The sequence below is a fragment of the Malurus melanocephalus genome, unplaced genomic scaffold, assembly GCF_030028575.1.
Source record: "Malurus melanocephalus ecotype Western Australia unplaced genomic scaffold, MMel_1.1 scaffold_107, whole genome shotgun sequence".
In the NCBI taxonomy this organism is placed as follows: Eukaryota; Metazoa; Chordata; class Aves; order Passeriformes; family Maluridae; genus Malurus; species Malurus melanocephalus.
Window position 1 is genome coordinate 79,449 of NW_026623339.1, and position 20,643 is coordinate 100,091.

The following is a 20,643-nucleotide window of genomic DNA, read 5'->3' on the forward strand; positions in this document are numbered from 1 at the left end:
AGAAAGAAATTAAAAAGAGAAATGGCCTCTACTGTTCCAGCATTAGTGAAATGAGGATCAGGCGTTCCAGTCTAAATTTGGAACACTTGCAATCAATAAAGGTGCTTCAGATTTGTGCCCGCACGAGAGCAGCATTGCTTTATTAGATGAGCAAGGCCTTAAAGAATTGCCATATTCATGGGTCTTGACGTGGTTTCACTGGAGGAGCTTCCACAAAATTCTGGACAGGATCAATTAAGCTGGCAGGTTACAGCTGCAAAACACTTTTGAAAGTTCTTTTCAGGATGCCTTGGTAATAACGTTCCCATTGGGATATCCATTTAAATATCCTTTATGGATTAAAGGCATAAATGATCCCATTTCACTCCCACAGGTTTGCAAGCTGAATACCTGACAGCCTGAATGTGCAAATACAAGAAGAGAGAAAAAAAAATTCCATCTAAGTATAGCAGGGATCCAGTTGGTAGCTCACCATTCAGCAATAACTACCCCATTCTGCATCTCTCAGCAGGAAAGATGGGACTCAACAGGATTTCACCAAATTTATTATAATGGTGGAATTACTGGAATAAGTCTACCAGAACACCTGAAGGGACTGATGGAGTATAAATACCATTTTTATTAGGAAGGAGGTATGAGTCAAGCTCGCCTGCCAGCCAAAAGTCTCTCACATCTGGCTGGGATTTAGCAATGCTTGGTGTTCCCTGCTTGATGTTCCTGACAGTCAGGATCCTTTCTCTTTGCATGACATACAGTCTTTTTCCTTTTATTTTATTTTTTTTTTTCATTTTTTTTCCCTTCTCCTTTGAAATCAGTGTGTAGGTTATCTTTTATGCATGGTAAGGAATAATGCAGTCATCTTTCTGTGGAAAGAAAAGCATAATTCATGCAATTTGACTGATCATTACTTCAATGTGGTTGGTGTAGACTGCTATAAGAGGCTGCTAAATTGCTGTTCCTTCATCAGCCCCATTTTGCATAAAGAATAACTCTGGAAAATAATTCACTGGGGCTTCTCTTCAGCTGTAAAATGTTCTCAAGCCAGCCTTTCCTTAATAAAACACCACAAAACACAACAGAGAAGAATGGGGGAGAACTAATTTTCAAAAGAAGTTCCTTTTGAGAATTTTTCAATGCTAAGACAATCTAAAGATTCAATGCACAAAAGCTGCTGGAAAAGTTGTCTGGATAGCTAACCCCAGGGTCTCGAGAACTCATTGATAACTGAAAATTTCTCCTGAGTGCAAAACCAAAACAAAATCAAAACAAAACAGAGAAGGAGAGCTGTTGCAGTCTGTTGTTGAAAAATCGATTGTTGCAGTCTGTTGCTGAAATGAAAAACGAGAAGACTGTTTGGGGCAACTCTTAAATCTTCTCTCCATCCCTGCACTCTGGGAGACTTCCCTAACCTGCAGGAAAAACTGAGTTCTGTATTTCCAAATGAAGCACTGCATCCAAAATGTATCAGAACAAATTCTGGTGAACTGTGACYGTTTTTCCAGGCATCTCACATTGTTTATACTGCAGCAGTCTGTCTGCTGTACTCAGGATTTTACAAGATCTAACTTGTTTGGTACAGGGACTGGAACCCATGAGGAATAATTTCCTTAATGACATCTCCAGATGAAGAACTTAATTTGAGATTTGTCTGTTACAAAGTTATTAATCCACCTAATGTTCTTTGTTCATTCCATGTATGGAAAGTTTCTTTTATTAAAATGACAGCCAGTCATACATCAAATGCTCTGAGAAAGCCAAAGTTTCTCTATCACAAACAGACTTTTTGGGCTAGACCTGAAATTCTGTCAACTAAAACATGCTCTTGTTTTACAAAAACTGTTTTGAAGCTATGCTGACATTAATCTCATGTTTTGTTTTTTTTTTTTTCTTCTAGGTACTTGCTGATGGTGTCTGCCTCCATATTTTACTAGTAATGCTAGTTTATCTAGAATAAATCAAATGATTGATGCAGTATGTTTCACTTTTTAATTAATTTTAGCCATTTTCAATATTGAAATTAGTAATCTTCCAATCTCTGGAATCAAGACTTGAATACTAACAAATATTCATATTTCAGAGGGCCCTTTGGCTAACTCTCTCAATGCTTGTGATGCATTACCTTGGTTTGCTATTTTACTAGGATTTGTAAATTTTCTTTTTTTTCCCAATTCCACTTCTCAGGCTTTGTCTGGGCAGGTTCTACCCCTTCCCAAACTGAGCCATAACCTGCCCCATCAGTTGTCTTAATTTCCTTCCCAGCCACAAGCAATCCTCCCATCCCTATGATCTCCAGATTTGGGGGAAGGCAAATCTGGCTTTAAAATGTCCTTTGTCATAGATTTTATTGTTAATGCCTGTTTTAGTTCCCCATTTCCTCTGGTTTCATTTGTAGAATTCCCACATTTTGTTGTGCTTTTGAACAAAGCAAACCTGACCAGGCAATAATCACGGGTTAGTTGCAGAGTTCTTATATTTTAAATTAGTGATTAAATTTTTACTGAGAATATAAACTTTTCCCTGGCTACAAACTTTGCTGTATCTCTGATGTTTTGAAATCTAAGTGTTTTTTGTCCCATATTAAAACTCCTCAGCTAAAATTTCTCAGTGTAACACAATTTTTGATGTCATTTAGGTCATTCCTTATTGAGAAGAGGAAGTCTACAATKAATTCCTGCCCAGCAATTTCATTACATGCAACTTTAATGAATTAGTATTTACAGTCCTGTAGTGGCCTGTGATTTATGAGCATCTAATACTGACCCCAAAAACTTTCCTTGCATTCTGATTTTTAACAATCACCAGCTCCATTGGATTTTCTTTCTGAGCATGGTTTTGGCATCAATGCACACAGGCTCGTTCTTGACAGGTAATTTGGGTTTTTGKTTTTTTTCACACATAAAGGATTTCCAGCTTAGATTTCATGCCTGAGATTTCAGACATGGCTGGGCTGTTTTAGGCTTCTCTGTCTTATTTGTTTACAGTTCTCTTGACTAAGGAGATATTTAAATGACCACATTCATGCAATCTACTCTCTCTGCACTTGACATAATATCCCTTGGTCAAAACTGCCCATCTGGCRCCATTTAAACATTCCATTTTGGGTATCTCCTGGCTCCTTTCCTCTCTACACTGCAGGGTAATAGGTTTTCTGGGAAATTCATGGATAGCCTGGATATTTTTAGCTTTTTTTCTTTCCACCCAGATCAGTGAAGCTTCCCAGACTGTGAGGAGCAGCGCCAGCTGCTGTGTCAGGGTCCAACACAGATGGAGCCAAAGGTGTTCTGTTCTCAGCCYCACAGCCCTGCCAGCCCCTGAGTCACAGTGTTTGCTGTCACTCCAAAAGGGAATAAATCCACTCAAAATCTTTACACCAAACCCCAGCAGCCTCTCCTCTGTGGAAGTGCCACTTTTGGGCGCTGTGTTAGTCATATCTGCTCTTCWTTCTGCTTTGAGCTGGGCTTTGCCTACTCACCATTAAAAACCTCAGTGCCAAGAGCTCTCCCTGCACCCCTCCATGGACAGAGCTGTGTTTTTAGAGGGGGAAGAAGGCTGTGACTCACTGCAGCATCTGCTGGCACCAGAAGGAGCTGGGAATGGCACCAGAAGGAGCTGGGAATGGCACCAGAAGGAGCTGGGAATGGCTGCCTGGGTGGGTGGGTGGGGGATGGATGGAGCCAAACACACAGAGGAGTCTCTCAGCCCCAGTGAACACTTCTGAACCTGCCAGCTCCCAGCTTTCATACCCTGTGCTGGCAGCCAAACTGAGGACCTGACCCATCAATATGTTGCACTCACATTGAAGTTTCAGGACAGGAGAAGAAGATTTTGGGGCTTCTGGCAGTCGTGGTTCCTTTGGCATCCAGCATCTCCTGGAGCTACTCAATGGGGAGTTAAATGAAATTTCATTTCTTGTTCTCACACTTCCCCTTCTCTGCCTTGTCAGGAGTGTGAACCAGTGTACAGGACACAAAGATAGTAAAGGCTGGAGAAAAAAAAATCTTATTATTAAAAATTACTTTTAATTAATTATTGAAAGGATTTTTAAGAGGGTGATGGATAACAATCACTTGAAAGATAAAGTTTGGGGTTTTCTACAAGCACAGGAGGAACCCACACAGAGCATCGAGTTCACATCATTACTGACAGCCAAAACAAAACCTCTTCCACTTTAACTGAAAYAAAGATCAGGCATTGGCAASACTGGACATCAGTGAGACCMCAAAAATTGTGTGGAACTGTAGCAGTTAATGTTGAAAGTTCTGAGGTGTTAATGAGCACTTTCTTTTAGTTTTAATATAACTTTGAATATTAGAGAATAGCAGAAATAAACAATGTAAAGAACAGATGTTTACACTACTGCCAGGGTGAAATTCTTGCATATTTTTTTATGGAATATTTAGTTCTGTGTTCTGTAGGACTGGGTCTGTACTGGACATCTCAGGTTTGATCATACATTTCTTTTCTAACTTGATAGAAAATCTTCACAGCTGTGTAAGAAGCAAACTCTCACAAGCTTTAAAAGGATATTTCTCTACAGCAGGTAAGGGAATTCATTTAAAAGGGAATTTCTCTGCARTTAAAARGGAATTTCTCTGCAATTTCTTCTTAGAAGATGGAACCTTTTTGGGGGGGACCAGGGCTCAAATCAAGAAGGGTAGGGGTCCAGTCAGTGGGTTTTTTTTGGTTCTGGGGTTTTGGTTTTTGGGTTTTGGTTTTGGTTATGGTTGGTTGGCTGGTTGTTTTTTTTTGTTTGTTTTTTTTTCCTGGAAACACCACCTTGTAAACTTCTGATTCCATCTCCACTTCAAACCAGAAGAATCTCTTTAGAAATTCTGTCACAACACTGCAAGATTAGTGACAAGCAATGAYCACATTTTCCATACCATAATTCATGAGGCTGTCTTCAGGTTTGTCCTCTCCTCCCAAAATCAGGAGGTAACTGGATAGCTGACATAACCACTGGTGTTATAAAAGCTTTTTATCTATGTTCAAACATCCAGTGTTTCTAATTTGGCAACACTGTTCGAATAGAATGGTCAAAACTGTGGATAAACATGATCCACATCTTCTGATTAGATTTTTAGTTAGAAAGTTGCATCTTTTTTCRGTGAATTTGGACAAGCTTGTTAAAATGAACAAAATTGGATAGGAACTTTAACCCAAACAAGAAAAATTGCTTTCAGTTCTGTGAACAGATTTATCTTGTACATTCCTTGCATCTGCTGAAGTGTTGTATTTTTAATATAAAATAACTGCTTGGTCAGAGCTGGGCTTCATTTCCTTAGGGTATACGCTGTAGGAAACCAGTCATGTGTTTTTTATAAAGCTTTTTACATTATCTGCAGAATTTTTCCTTTTAAGAAACCCACAACATCCACAGAAAATGAAAGAAATACTGTTGTGTGGAAAACATTTTGAAACTTCTGCATTTTGAGCAGCARAGAAAAATGCCCTTAACAGTTGATACTGCAGGCTCATAATTCAAACTGTCCCTCATTACAGGCCTAAATTTATCTTCCATCCCACACAGATTTCTACTCTATCACAATTTTTCTGCTCCAAATTATTCACATCAGAAATGTAGGCTCATGAAATGCAGGGGARCAGAAGTGTTATTTATGCTAAAGGAACCAATCCCACTCCTTATTTCAGCTTTCTGACCGTGGGTTTTTTGTGTCCTCCCTCTCGGGGCTCAGTCCCATATGGTATCTCACATTTGCACCCTGGCACGTTGAGAATATGGTGKTTTTGCCTCTGAGAGCTTGAATTAATCCACTAGGACTCAGTCATGAAGCACTATAAAGAGCTGGAGGCTTTATTGACTGCGAGCTCTCCAGACGCGTTTTTGCCGTGTGAATTATTTAAAATCTTTCTCGAGCTTCYCCGGGGCCTTTTCAAAAGGAACTCACAACCACCTTCAAATATTCTTAGGCCAGCCCCCCCTTCAAAAGCTGCTTTTTCTAAACACCCTGAATTCTGGCAGCATCTTCCCACCCCTGGCAGGGGAGTGGAGCCCAATAGTCAAAATTTTCAGACCACTCTGCAGTTAGAAGTAATTATTACATACTAAATGAATGGCATTTTTTTTCCCCAGGACAATAGGTAAGATATTCTAATAATTATAATTGTTCTGATGYCCTGTCATACTTCTATACATAAGGTTTATCTTCATGAGGAATATGACAAGTAATGTTATTCCAGAATTGCACATACATAGCTTTATACAGTCATGCAAGTTCAAGAAAACTTGATTTTAGTTAATTTGCATTAAACCTATTTAATAAAGCTATCATCATTCAGAAATTGCTTCAGAATAACAATAAGATTTTCATTTCACAGCCTTTTTCAAGAACAATTTCTCCATGAAAATCAACTCAAAATTATATGGGGCACAGAAATTCATTATGAAAGAGTTCTGTTAATAGAGTCTGATGATTACTCCAAACAATGCTTCTGGGAAACTTGGTTCCCAAAAGCTTTCAGCTGATGAATCCAAGAGTTCAGCCTGAATARTATTATCTGTAGGAAATACAGCAATAAAAAAAAAGGCCAAAACACCACCAATAGGCAGATGGATGATGGCTCTAATTCTTTTTTCCATCAAACTCCAGTGGATGATTTTTTAATTTTTTTTTTATTGTTCCTGTAAACTTAGCAGCATTTTCTTTTTTCTGTTTATAGATAACAAGAAAATCATGTTGAAATACATCAGCCAATTTAGGACACAGTGAAGAAACATCTCTACACTGGTTTAACCTCTCTGTTCCTTCCTTTCTCCTCTTCATCACCTGGGATTTTAYCAGCCCCCATTCAGGCCCAGGCAGAGCTTCTTCACCTGTCATATTTCCTATTTAGAATAAACAATTTTATTGACTACACCTGACCTTTATTTTTCAATTTCCCTTCCTATTTTCAATTTCTGGCTCAGCCAGGATTTGTTTAATGAGTTCATCCAAGTCTTACCAGGAAAAACTTGCCTTGCCTTGTATTTTTTATGCACCACTTCTAGTGGCAGTCTTAATAAATAATAAGAACACACCATTACCCCAGCTCTTTCCTTGAGCTGACAACTGTGACACAAGCCTCTAACAACACAAGAAACCACTTTAATCACCAAACAATCCTGACATTAACTTCCTCAGAAACAAATAATTGTCTAAATAATTTGTAAAATTGTCAAGCAGCAACCTGCCTTTTCTTTTGCAGCTCCCACTTACATGATGGAATTTCCATTTGCAGCACAATGCAATATTTAAATTGAAGCGTCCTGGATGTTTGTGAGATACTGCTCTTATCCTGAAGGGAGATCCTTACCTGATGCAATTTAGGATTTATTTCTCCTTTGAAGTTAATTTTAGATAACACCAGATGAGGATGTAGCMAACAGCTTCAGTAGGGCTCAAACCCAACCCAATGAGAAACTTTCCTATTGTGTCAGAATCCATAGGTTTCTGTCTTCCCTTCCAAAAATCCATGATGCAGAAAAGTGCACTGCCTCGAGTAACTGTACGATAAAGCTACTTTAAGATGATAAAGAAGGTGGATTTTTTGAAATTCCAAGATTTCATGCAATTCTATTCTAKGGCTAAAATTAAATTGCAAAGGAAGGATCAGAAATTCCCAAAGAAGATTGATTACTTCCTAAATTAAGACAATATCATACTGGTGCCTCCAGAGAATAAATTCAATTAAATCTATTATGAGGAAATTGGTTTTTGCTATGTATTTGAAGTAATTTACTTTTCTCTTTATTTCAATGTTCTGATTCAGGAAAATAGATAAGCCTGATTCTTACTTCAATATTGTAATTTTTGTCATCATTGAAGACAAAGAACCCCTGTTATCTGTCAGGTCTATATTTACTTTTTAAAAAACCCAATTTATAGACTGTCAGGATATTCCTAATAATATTCTGATACTCAAAACAGCCTTTTCAGTTTTCTAAAAATCAATTTTTCTGTTATACATTGCAATCAATCAATGGGTAGAATATTTTTAAGTCTTCCCATATTGTAGTTCCTTGGATCATGAATGTTTTCAAACAGTGACCCAACAAGGTATTAATAAAGAAAAAATCAGTGGGAAGATATTTCCATTTCTAATATTTTTTCTGGCTGTTGAATTCTATATGCTTCTGCAGGAATACATGGATTATTTTTCTAATAATATATCTGTATCTGGGAAAGCTATCAGGGAAAGTGTCTGCTTGAAAGTAGAAACAAATTAAAAAATATRTATTGTGGGGAATGGTTGGAAAGTCATAAATGTCACAATACCAAAGCCTTCAAGGGTACTCATGAGCCAAAGGGGAAAAAAAATTAAAATAAAACTAATTCTACCCATGTCYTCAATATCTGTATCTTTTCCCAAAAAATCCATCCTCACACAAACACAAAYCACCTCATCAGTATTTCCAATTGAGGTCATCCTGAAGAACAGGCCTTTCCATCAGAGGTTTTCTACTTCTCTTCATACCTTACTATGACCTGCCAAAGTAGGAACCCAGAAATCTTTTACAAACCTTTTGTTTTTAAAAATAACCAAAATGAGGTTTGCCACTTGAACAGAGAAGGGCATTATCAATCAAAAATTATTCACACTTAAGTTAGAAAGCAACTTTGGTCCTCRGAGGCAGCAAGGACAATAATTTCAGACTTATGGCAAAGGCAAAGCAAGATTGGCTCATAACTTAGAGACAAAAAAACACAAAATGTAATTTTTCTTTGCTGCTGTGCTCTCCCCACTTCATGCCTAAAAATGACACAGGAACAACCTGATGCCTTTTTCTGCCTGAATAATATATATATATATATATATATATAAAAATATTAATTATTACATTCTGCCTATTATATATATTATATATATATATATATATATATATAAATATTGTGTTCTGACAATGGATACAGCAAATTCTGCAACTGTTTTGGCTTGTATTTGTTTGAATTAAGAAAAAAAAAATCCAGATAGTGCAGTAAGAGTATTAGTTCAGTTTCTGAGTAATTGAATTCATTCAAGCTTTCTTCATCATCACACCCTAATGAAATCAGGAGAATAAAAGCCCTATAAGGTTACAAAAGTTTAATTTAATAAACAACAAATTCTGTAATGTTCTAGATACTCTCAGGGCCATTTATACATTGAGATTTTGCCTCAACAGTGAAAGTGGTGGCTCATTCCACTCCCTTTTATGACCATAGAATCATTAAATTGTTTAGGTTGGAAAAAAATCTCAGCAATCATCAAATCCAGCCATCAACCCAATACTGTCAAGTCCACCCCTAATTCATGTTTCTCATCACCACATCTGAACATTCTTTGAACACTTCCAGGGACAATATATAATTTGYCTGTTTAACTATCAAATAAAAATGATACTTTGCAAATTCTCTGCCTTTATTCAGCTGTTCAGTGAGCTTTCACTGTTCCCTACAYAGCTTAATAATCTTATAAGTGATGCAATGAGGCCGTATCTGATGATAAATTTGCATTTCAAAATGGGAATGTGAGTTCAAATGRGAAAGGCACAAAAAGAAGTGATCAGAAATTAAGAAGCCATGCTGATAAAGCCAAAGCCTGAATCTCTCAGTAAGAATTTGCTATMAAATCACACTGAAAATACCTATTGAACAGCACGTAATCTCATTAACTAAAAGTGAAAATTACACTTAATTCTTATTCTCTGAAGGTATGAGTTACAATAAATCCTACTGACATACCARTGCATGGGCCCAGGAGCTGGGATCTATAATAATCTACTTACCCTCTGAGAACCTAATTTCCACTTGAAATAATAATTAAAAAAAMCCCTCTTAAACACATTGACCTCTAATACATTCAAAATGTTGGAATAAATCAAGTTGCAGAGGTAATAATTGACTCTTTACTAATGTGCTGCTATGAAAGAAAAGAATTCAATATRCCCAGTGCTATCCCTAATTTGAAGCTCTAATAGTCCATTCTTCATTTTACCCTTCTTGCCAGCTTCCAAGGTAAWTTTTTTAAGCATTTGGGAGAGGAACTAAAGGTGGAGTAAGAACAGAGTTGTAGCTCCAGTGTGGTGGTCTGAAAGGGAACATAATTCACCCTTCTATGCCACATATCCCACATCAGAAAAATAATATTTGTCATTTTCCTTGCAACAGAAACTACCATTGGAACTTTGTTGCAGAAAATATTATAAAAAGCATCACATTTTAAACAGGAGAAGAGTGAAACAAATCAATTCACGTTTTTGAGGATGAAGTATGGCATGCACTGACAGAAAACAGTGTACAAAAGTCCCACTAAAAACTTGAGACAAAGCAGAAAAATTTTCTTTGAGAAACTTCTGTTTTATTAGACRCGCTATCAGGATTATTCCAAAGATATTTAAGAAGGGAAGGGGCCATCTACATTAGTTCTGTGACTGAAATAAATGTCCAAGTGATATCCTTGTGAAAGTAGCACTGCAATTGGATATCTGGGCTGCTAACTTTGACAAGAAAAACATTTTCAACATGTAGATGTCAATAGAGGTTCCAATTGCTACATTTTTTTTGGCTGAATAGGAACACAACATATGTAAAAAATCAATATATAGAGATGTATTCCAACGGATCTATTTYTGTATTCCAAGAAAAGCAAAGCGAGGAATTAATTTGCTGCTCCCTGTGGGCTCAGCCATCTCCAGGAACACTGGGATCCATCACAGGAGCTGGGTGTGGGCATGGCAGAGCTGGGTTTCTCAGCTCCTGGCAAAAGGTTATTTTATGGAGATCAGTGCCCTGTTGCTGCAATAATCACTTTATGCTGTTGGTATTTAAGTAACTGAAGCATTTCAACTTCTAGTTTGATTTTAACCTCTTCAAAAGTCAGTGTTTTCAGAGAATGATAAAATTGTTTCATGAAATAAAGTGCATTTCTGACATAACCTAAACAGTGTTTCCTGAATGAAGAGTCTCAGGTGTGCACTGAGTCATTCATCCCACAACAACCACTTGTCACTGTTAAATAGGATACCTGAAGAYATATCCCAATTGTTGGTAGGTTCATAATCTTTGACAAAAGATTGTAATTTATTTTATATCAGCTGAGTAAACGTGCAGCTCTGGTTCACTTGGAGCTCATCAATTCAGTCGTTCCCACAGCTGAGATCCATTTTGTTTGTTCTAATGTTGCATGAGGAGCTGTCACATCAACATGTTTTCAGCTTCAAATTTTACAGAATGAAAATGGGCACTGGTGTATGGACACGGGGACAATGCTGGGAAGGTCTGGGGTGAGCATTTCCTGCAGAGAGCAYGGAAGGGTGAGACAATCACAGATTCATGGAAATTTTTAGGTTGGAAGAGCCCTCTAAGACCACTGAGTCCAGCCCTTAACCCAGCACTGCCAACGCCACCACTAAACCACGTCCCCAAGTGCCACATCCACATGGCTTTTAAATCCCCCCAGGGATGGGAACTCCAACAGAATCATAGGCCACCTATTCCAGTGCCCAATCATGATTTCAGCAAAGAAACTTTTCCTAATATCCAACCTTAACCCTCCTGGTGCAGTTTGAAGCAATTTCCTCTTACAGCAGCATTGGGAGACATCAGCACCCAAACCCAGATGCAAAAAGAGCAGATGTCTGATGAAATGGTTAACCCTGAAACAGCAAAATACTCTATCAGAATGTGGCCTGAGGAGAGTGTAACCCTCAGGATGGATGAGACAATCAGGTCTGTGAGATTGTGAGCTTTGAATTCATGACTRTTGCTGTCCTCTAACAGGTTAATTTGTGCACATATTTTCAAAGAATTTGCCTTTCTAGAGCATTTCTAAAATAAAGGTTGCCCCCAAACTCCTTTTTTTTTTTCAGCAATGCACAGTCATGGGTTACCCTTCARTTACTCATCCATGTAAAGTTCGTCTCCCCAACCTGATTCTTTGCACTCAGACATTAATTCCCACTGCCTAGCTGAGAATGTCTGTTCCTAATTAAATTAAATCCATCACTATATCTAAGAGATAGCCTCTTTATTTTTTTGCCTCCCTGCTGTCTTTGAGGACCGATAGACAAACAATTTTGATCTGATACTTATCACAACTTCCTAATAGTTTCATTTAAATTATATTATTTGTCTTCTTTTTTTGTTTTAATGCTTTATAGGATCCAATTTCCTTTGCTAAAGCCTGTGACCTGCAAAATTACAGTGGTGAAAAAGGGATATTCAACAACTGTTTTCAGGTGAGTTCACATTCATTTGCCTGTTTCAACYTAAAAGCRAGTGAAGATTAATGYGGATCCAAGTTTGTTAGAACACTTYACACATTGCACAGAGARCTTTSCTTTRCATCTGYCTCTTGAAATRTTTGACTTCTTCCTGCTACATGTCCTAAATTTATATTGTGATTAATACCAGCCAGCATCAGCATCACACACTGCTCCTTGCTCATCAGTGGTGGAGAAATCTGGAAGGGTAAAAAGGTCAGGTGGCGTGGTTAAAATCAGTTAAGGCAGTTAAAGTTCTTGGCATCTTCTAAGGAAAAAGTGATTTGGAAATATCAGTTCCCTGAAGAATAAATCCAGTAATCTAACAACAAATTGCTAATTACTTATACAAAGGAAATCAAGATAATCTTCATAAATCAGCAGCAACTGTGGTTGTTTAGGGAACTGAAATTACAGTTACATGCTTTATTTAGAAGGACAACACAACAYTCTTTTAATGAAATGCTACCATAGACCTATTGGTAAATATTTGGAATTTATTTCAGCTCGTATTTAGAGCCATGGCCTCACTCTTCTCTTCTTATTTGTGTGCCTGAATTGCTAGAGCTGCTGTTCCACAGCTATCCTCCCAGAACTGCAGTAAACTTTTATTATTACCTATGTCATTACTTTGCAATTCACAGACAGACCCATATCCTGTTATTTTTTAAGAGTTTATGCAGTGAAAATGATTTGCTCTGCCTCGGCTGATGGATATTTCAGCACAGCCACACAAATCACTGACTTTTCCCCCAGAATYATGCAGAAGGTGACAATCCAAGGGGTACAACCCAACCACACTGAGAAAACTGAGCAGCCTGGAGCCAATCTTTTTTCTCCTTTGATGACTCTTCCAAACCAACAGAACTGGCCCTGAAAGCAGCAGCAGGACTGGTCAAGGTTTAGAGMTCAGTCCTCTTTAAAACACCTCCACAGAATTCTGGTTATAAGTGTTGGGTGCCAGAATCACAGCCAGGAGCAGGAAATGCTGAAAGGACACAGTTCTGATGGAAGGGCTGTTCAGAGCCTTACAGAAAACAGAATGTGGTCTCTGACTTAAGACTGCAGTAGATTTTCAAGATTTGGGAGGTGAAGGTGGAAGTTTGTAGAATACAGACAGCAATGGAAAAATGGAAAGTGAAAATGCATGCCTTCTATATCCCCTRTTTATGAAAATGACCATTGAGGAGATTCCTCAGTTGTAGACACCCTTTGTATAATCAATATTATACAAATATATATAAAGGGATTATATATAATTCCTCTATATATAGAGGGAGGAGTCTTTGCCATGCCCAYCCCAAAAGAGTTGCAAAACAAGGACACGAGGACAAGATGACTTTATAATGCAGAATGCTTTTATCTGCACTTAAGTGACTCAGGGATAATGTAAATTATATTGAAGTCTGCAGCAAGTGGATGAAATAATAAAATGAGCTAATATTCCACAGATGATGTGATAAAGTCTCTAGATGGAATTAGCTCTTCTTGTTATAGATATAGCTATTAAAAATGGTTGACAAGCATAAGAGAGGTGAAGGAAACAGTTCTAAAAAAACATAAGAAACAACACAACAAGGGACAGGAATAAGATGCAAGAACATGAGAACCAAGATCCCCTTACAAAAAACAGGTCTTCTAAGCCTTATCTTAACGTGGCACTAGAGCACCATTGAGGAGCATCTAAGTCCAAAATCCCAGAAAATCTTTCTTAGATAAGAGCTACAATGATCACCTTAGAACTGAGTAGATTTTGTTTGCTTTTGTTCATTGGTATTGAGAATAATTTTTGGAAGAGCAAAACTGGGACTTCTGTGACGGACAACGCAAAACAAGGAGCAAGTCACTGCATGGATACAAACGTTTAAGGAATATTCTTCTGCTTGAGATGCTTTGTCTGAGTCAAACAATGCCAATGAGATTGATTTAACTGTGATTGCTGCTTCTGTACTATCACAGTAAACAGCTGGAGTACATTGATGAACCCAGCCCATTTCTGCATGTATTTTATAACCATTGTCTCCTTCATCTGCTTCTTTAGGCAATATTTTTGGTGGGATTTTATACAGGATACTTTCCAGGTCTTCATTTGATTTCAGACTGTTTTCACAATCCAGACTCTCCAGCTCAGGAAATGCTTTTTTTTTTTTTTTTTTTTTTTTTTTTTTTTTTTTTTTTTTTTTTTTTTTTTTTTTTTTCTCTACATATACATTTCAATATGTCTGCATTTGTCATTCACTAAATGCATTATGACACACCATGGCTGCAATTCCCTGAAGAATTCTTCCTATGATAAAGCGATTTGGAARGCAGCTGATCAAGGCACTGGGCTTATTAAGTTCTGGTAACAGCTAAATCCATGTGCTTCAGGAAGGTAACAGCAGATGTTAAAATGTGTTATTGCCRCTGGATAAGTACAGTTTGCAAAAATAATTTCCAGTAACCGGCTTCCAGCTTTCATTTGCCAGCACATTTATTCTGGTTCTAAAATCTATACATAATGCTTTGTAGAAATACTTTTGGTGAGCATGCTGCCATTCCCAAGTGCTTTGATCACTGTGTCACCACCAGGATGAATTCCTGCCTACTCCAGCTGCCAGAGCCTCTGGAGATTATTTGAAGAACAATGGGGCGTAAATTCATCTTAAATGGATCTGGTTTAAAATGAGGAGACACCAGAGGGAACAATTTCTCTCCACGACCTAATTGCACTTCCCCATTCATGATTCCTACAGCCAAGCCTCTGTTACTGGCAATCAAATTCTGCTATCAAGGGTGACTCCAGGATGTATCCAAAGTGACTCCAMAATTAGTACATAACCAGTGCAAAATAATTCTTCTCTTGAGGAACAAAACCTCAGATGCAGATGAGGATTTATATACCACCATGCTCATTAGAAGCCCTAATTTTAAGGGACTTCACCTTCATTACCCACATGAGGAATCTGCTTGGGCTGCCAGCTGAGAGAACCSTTTTGATGTGCTCACCAAGGAGAGCTTAAACAAAAGCAAGCAGGGAATCCTCAGCCACGAGGGCAAATGCCTGCTTGGGCTCACTGTGAGACTCTGAGGCAAAAATAAAGCCTCATGCCATTTCACCAGTATTTCATTATCGAAGGCTACAGGATACAGTAAATTTATTTAACAACTACTACAAATTAGTGAAGCTTTAATTAAGAGAAACACTTCAAACAAGCCTCGCCACAGGGAACTTTAGGTCCTTGTGTTACTCCTTGATGTTATTTGGTCAGAACCTGCTTCCTTTGGTTTCCTTCTTCACTTTTTTTCTCTAATTACTGATTTGTTATTAACTCCTAGATGAAACTGTGGAAAAAAAAATTCTCTGTTGAAATAGAGGCACTTTCTAATCCACCTCTGTCAATTTTATTTCTCATTTCTTGTGGCTTTGTTTGTCATATTCTCTTTTTTCTTTGATTGTCTTTAGGTTTTTGGGTTTTATGCCCTCAGTTTCCAGAGAACCATTCTCTGCCTACATGAAAGCAGTCAGACAATTCAAGTTACWCTTTATTAGAGTGCAAGTAAAAACTTAAAAGATTTTAACTTATAAGTTTTTCTGCCTAGTTCCTAGTTCTTTGCCTGCCAGCTCTGTAACTGGGTTATATTAGGTACTGCACTGGGAATAGGTTACCTTTTAAATCTAATCACTCTCTAGGACTTTAGTATTCAAATAGAAGAKGGATTTTTTTGTCACGAGGCACCAACAGCACCAACCATTTACTAAAGGAAGGTCTTTGTGATATACCTTTCAATATCACAGCGGCAGATGTGCCTTTTTTTCAAAGAAGAAAATAGAAGGGAGCACTGAGAAAACTCTCATTGCAAAGAAAATCAAAGTGAGTGGTTTGTGACTATTGTAGAGGGAATGGGGAGACTTCCCACCCCTCTCATTGAACCTATCCTGCCCCTCAGGGAATAGCTGGGGATTGAACAGCAGCTTTTCTGTTCCATCTGCTCAGATATTCACCTGTGGGTGAAGGGACACCCACCCACTCTKCTCCAGAGGAATCAGCTCTCACCTTTGGGTGATGAAGCTGTTCTTTCTCTGTGAACACTTACCCAGCCAACTGAGGCCTGTGGGGACATGAATGAACGAATAATTGTTGCTCATAATAAAGTTTAAACACTTCCAGTAGAGTGGGATTCTCACCAAAAAACAAAGGGTTAGAAAGAAGATGATTTCAAGTACAGGAGCAGCAGAGACTCCATATCCTCTCCTGCTGGTGTTGAAATTCATCTGTGACCATTAATCCAGCGTTTCCCTTCAATCCACACCCAAACACAAAAGGGAAAATCATTCCAGCAGGAGAATTTCCTATAGCAGAACAGTATCCCAGAGGTGGGATGCTCACATCTGTGTTTTTGGTGGCGCAGGAGCTTTGAGGGTCTGGTCATGCCAAGAAGCAGAACTTCAGAGGCTCAGGAAAATACCATTGAAAAACAGAGTTTTAAGAGCTTCTGGGGTAAAGTGGCAGCTGAACTTCAGGATTGCAGTTTTGGTTCCAGATAGTCAAAACTGGAGGTGGGCTGGTGCTTATGAATGAGGGAAAGAGAGCAGGAGGGAAAATAAATACATACTATTTATATATGCCTGTGACATTTAATAATTGCAAGAAATATAGTAAGTGAATTCCATCCATCTGTCCCACAATCCACCATTAGTCAGTAAATTTTTTTCTAAGTCTCATGTCAGAGAGGGTGTTGAGGCTTTTTTTTCCCCCCCTCTTTTTTCCACTTTCCCTTATGGATCACACTAATGAATCACTATTTTTTTCCAGCTATTCTCATTTCTTTTCCAAAGTGGCACTTCATACTTCTTAATTCCAATTTTAATTATCTCTTTAGGAAGACGCTTCACCATGTGTGATTTATTGTACACAGGAATTGAAAAATAGATAAAGAGCATTACCTAATTCTTTCCTTCTTGCAGTTTCCCCACACTGAATTGCAAAGTAGAAGGTGAAAATTGATAAGAATTGTCTTCCTGTACATAGAAATTTCGTGCCAGTCTCCCACTTTCTTAATGTGCAAATTGACTGGGGTTTTATGAAATAATGCATTAAAATGGTAAATTGGCTGTTACAAATGTTATAACCAAAGTAATACGTTGGTAGTCAATGTGCATATGCAAACTGCAAAAATACTGTGTTGTAGTAATATACACTATATACACTATATATTCTCACCTACTTTTAACCCAAAATTATTTCAAAGTCAGAAATATATAAAATTGACAATACTTACAACTCCAGATCTGATAAGAGGGTAAGCTGATGCTCATCTTTTTTCCTCAGTTGACTTAAAACTGAAATACTAGATGGTTGTTCTACCTCTTAGATTTTTTCAAGCAAATAATGATTCCATGTAGAAAAYGGACATTTTGATTTTAAAATAATTCTGAAAATGAAGTCAGGAAAACAAGGAATTAATAGCTCTTGGCAATAAGTAAAAACTTATCTAGTTCTTAAAAATCTAGCTAATGTATATTTCAGTCATGTGTTGATGCAGGCAGGGGAGATCATCTGATTATTTGACAATTACAAAGATACAAAAAGTATCTTTTCTCCCCCTTTTATCTGTAAATGATCACAGTTTAGCCACTTCATTAACTCCATGTTTTGAATATTTTACTAGAAAATTTCTCCAAGCTATTGCTACATCAAAATTAAAAACTTGTACTTGACCTAGAATGTCTTTTAGGAAGTCATTAATTTTCAATCCAAAGATAAATGATAGAGTTGTTGTTCTAATGACTAATGATGYTAATTGTTAAACTAGCACATTTTCTTATACTGCCTTTTTCTTTTGATGGACTAAAGTGCCCTTTACTTTCAGAAGTCTCAGAGGATGAATTTACATAGAACATGAGCAAGTTCCCCCTTAACCTTCATTTGCTAAGTTAAATGCTTGAATGTTTTATGTATTTATTCATTTATTAGTGTWAGGTTGCTTTTCAAGAACAAATACCACTTTTCCTTTTCCTTTACCTTTTTCAACAGTGATCATTCTTTATGACTTTATAAGTAATAAAAGTTTTATATTTTTAGTCATTATTATCCTGGTTTTGCACACARCATTGTATTAATTATTTTTAATAARYATCCTCCAATCATAWTTGCTTRTCTCATACAAAGAAAGGAGTATTTTGAAAGAATATACATATTTTCTTTAGTCCACTTTTGCCTGTGTTCTATCACAATTTGAAATAAGTTTTCTGAAGTTTCAAAGTTCCCTAATGCACAGCAACAAAAACATTTACATAAACACTGAATTAAGGAAAAGAAGGGTGAGATTCAGCTCACAGACCAACATGCTCCAAACTTAGCTTTTTGCTGGGGTTGGCAGATAAGGTGCAGCATTACAGGGTAGAAGAAAGAGACATTTCCTTCCTGATTTGCAATGGAAAATAACCAAGGAAAATGGTATTTGAAGAAGGAGACATTAATGCATTTTTTTCCTCCTGCTTGGTCCTGTATTGTCTACTGTAACTTCAGGACCTGCTRTACTATTTTTTCTTTCAAAATCTACTGTTTCAAATTTGGGTATAATCTACCAAGTATTTAGGTCCAAGCTAAAGCTTACAGGTGAGCTTTCCTTTTTAACTCTACCTTTTATGTTTTGTGCAAAAAACCTAGAAAGAGTTCCATGGGGAATGATGCTGATCTCCTTTAAATCCTAGAGCTATTCTTATCAGTGTGAATTGAGGGAGCTGAAATTATTAATTTTTTTTTTTTATTTTTAAACTATTTTTTTTAAATGTAGAAAATGTTAAAATTATTAAAATCTGCAGTGGGAAAGGAAAAGATTGAATTTTGCCAACTTATAGTTCACCAACTAAGCTGAGGTTGAAAATTTTTCTCTGTGGTATTTTCGTCCCTGCTTGCCTGTCTAGCAACAGGAAAATTACCTTCAAATACTTTTTTTACATTACACCGAAATCCATGAGCCCATGACCTGATAGACAATTTTTCATTCAAACACTGAGCATTAAGTGACCAGAAAAGTGTAACCTGACCTTTTGAGGGGTCCTTACCAGCCCACAGCAGGATTGTACCTGATAGCAGCTTATCAGGTTCAAACTTTCATCAAAGACCTGAAGCCACAGTGAGCAAAACATTGATTTGATGATAATCAGAAGGTTGGAATGGTAAAATGTGTCRGGGCACAGAGTTCCTGACAGTTTATTTTCAAGCCTACTGGTTTCAACAAGGTGTGCAATTACTCATAGACCACAAAACCAGTACAAGACATCAGAATTAGCCCGACTGTTCAGCTCCTTTTATCAGTCCCACAGTTTAAAATGTTAAAATCCTGACATTTAGCACCAGGGCAAAAGTAGAGTTTTAACAAAATTTCAGATTATGGGTGAAGAAATAAAAATCATATAGGAAACATATGCAAGAGGTTTTTTTTTCTGCAGAACCCGAGAAGTGTGATTCTGTGTGAAGGAGGGATAGCTTCAACATTTTTCTCAGTCCTCCCACAAATCCAGAGGGAAAGCAGGATTGTAAAAAATGTGCCTGAGGTTCTGCAAATCTGTGAGYGTCTTTGAAAACAATACAGGCATCCAAGCACTGCTGTGCTCCAGACAGTTGGTGGGGCTCCATAAAAGAATGAAACGTCGTGCAGATGAAAGATCGCGAAGATCCCAACGCTCACAAACCTCATCTGCCCCAAATGAGTCACTGTCACGATGGCCACACCATAACAGATGGCTGCTCTGAAGCAAAAGGGCTGCACTTCATACCTGAAGCTGGTTCATTAATGGGATATGCAAAAACTACGATCTGCAGTGTGTCATTAAATCTTTCATGGAGAATAAAAGCGGTCTTTGTGTGCTGTGTTGTATCGCCTTGATGGTGTGAATGTAATTTGAAAGTTTGTTGGGTTTAATAAAAACCCAAAAGAATSGCTGTTACCTGCTTTGAAATTGTACAATTTGGAAGCTTTTATCATGAATTCAAAAACTTTCAAATAGGCAAGGTTTCTTACTGAAACTGGTTAAAATGAAAAAAGTAGTAATTTAAGTCTTGACGTGGTTTAAATCTGAGAATAATCTTTGAAGAAGATATGTTGATATCAACCTATTAAAAATAARATTGGTTCAGTTTATGAACATGCTACATAATGTTTTTTGGTCTTCTTTTTGTGCAGGACTCCCAAGTAGGCCTCAGAGTTTATCCAAATTCAGCACCAATGTCGATATGTTAGAGCTGAATGGTGGAATCTCTTAAGAAAATCACTTGATTCACAATAATAATGAACTGAAAACATTTGATTTTTCTCTTGGACAGTTTGAAAGCTGTGTTGTGTACTTCCCATTGAGTTGAGTTTCTGGATATTAAGATRCTTCTGTTGATTCAAAGACCTTTCATTATCAGATA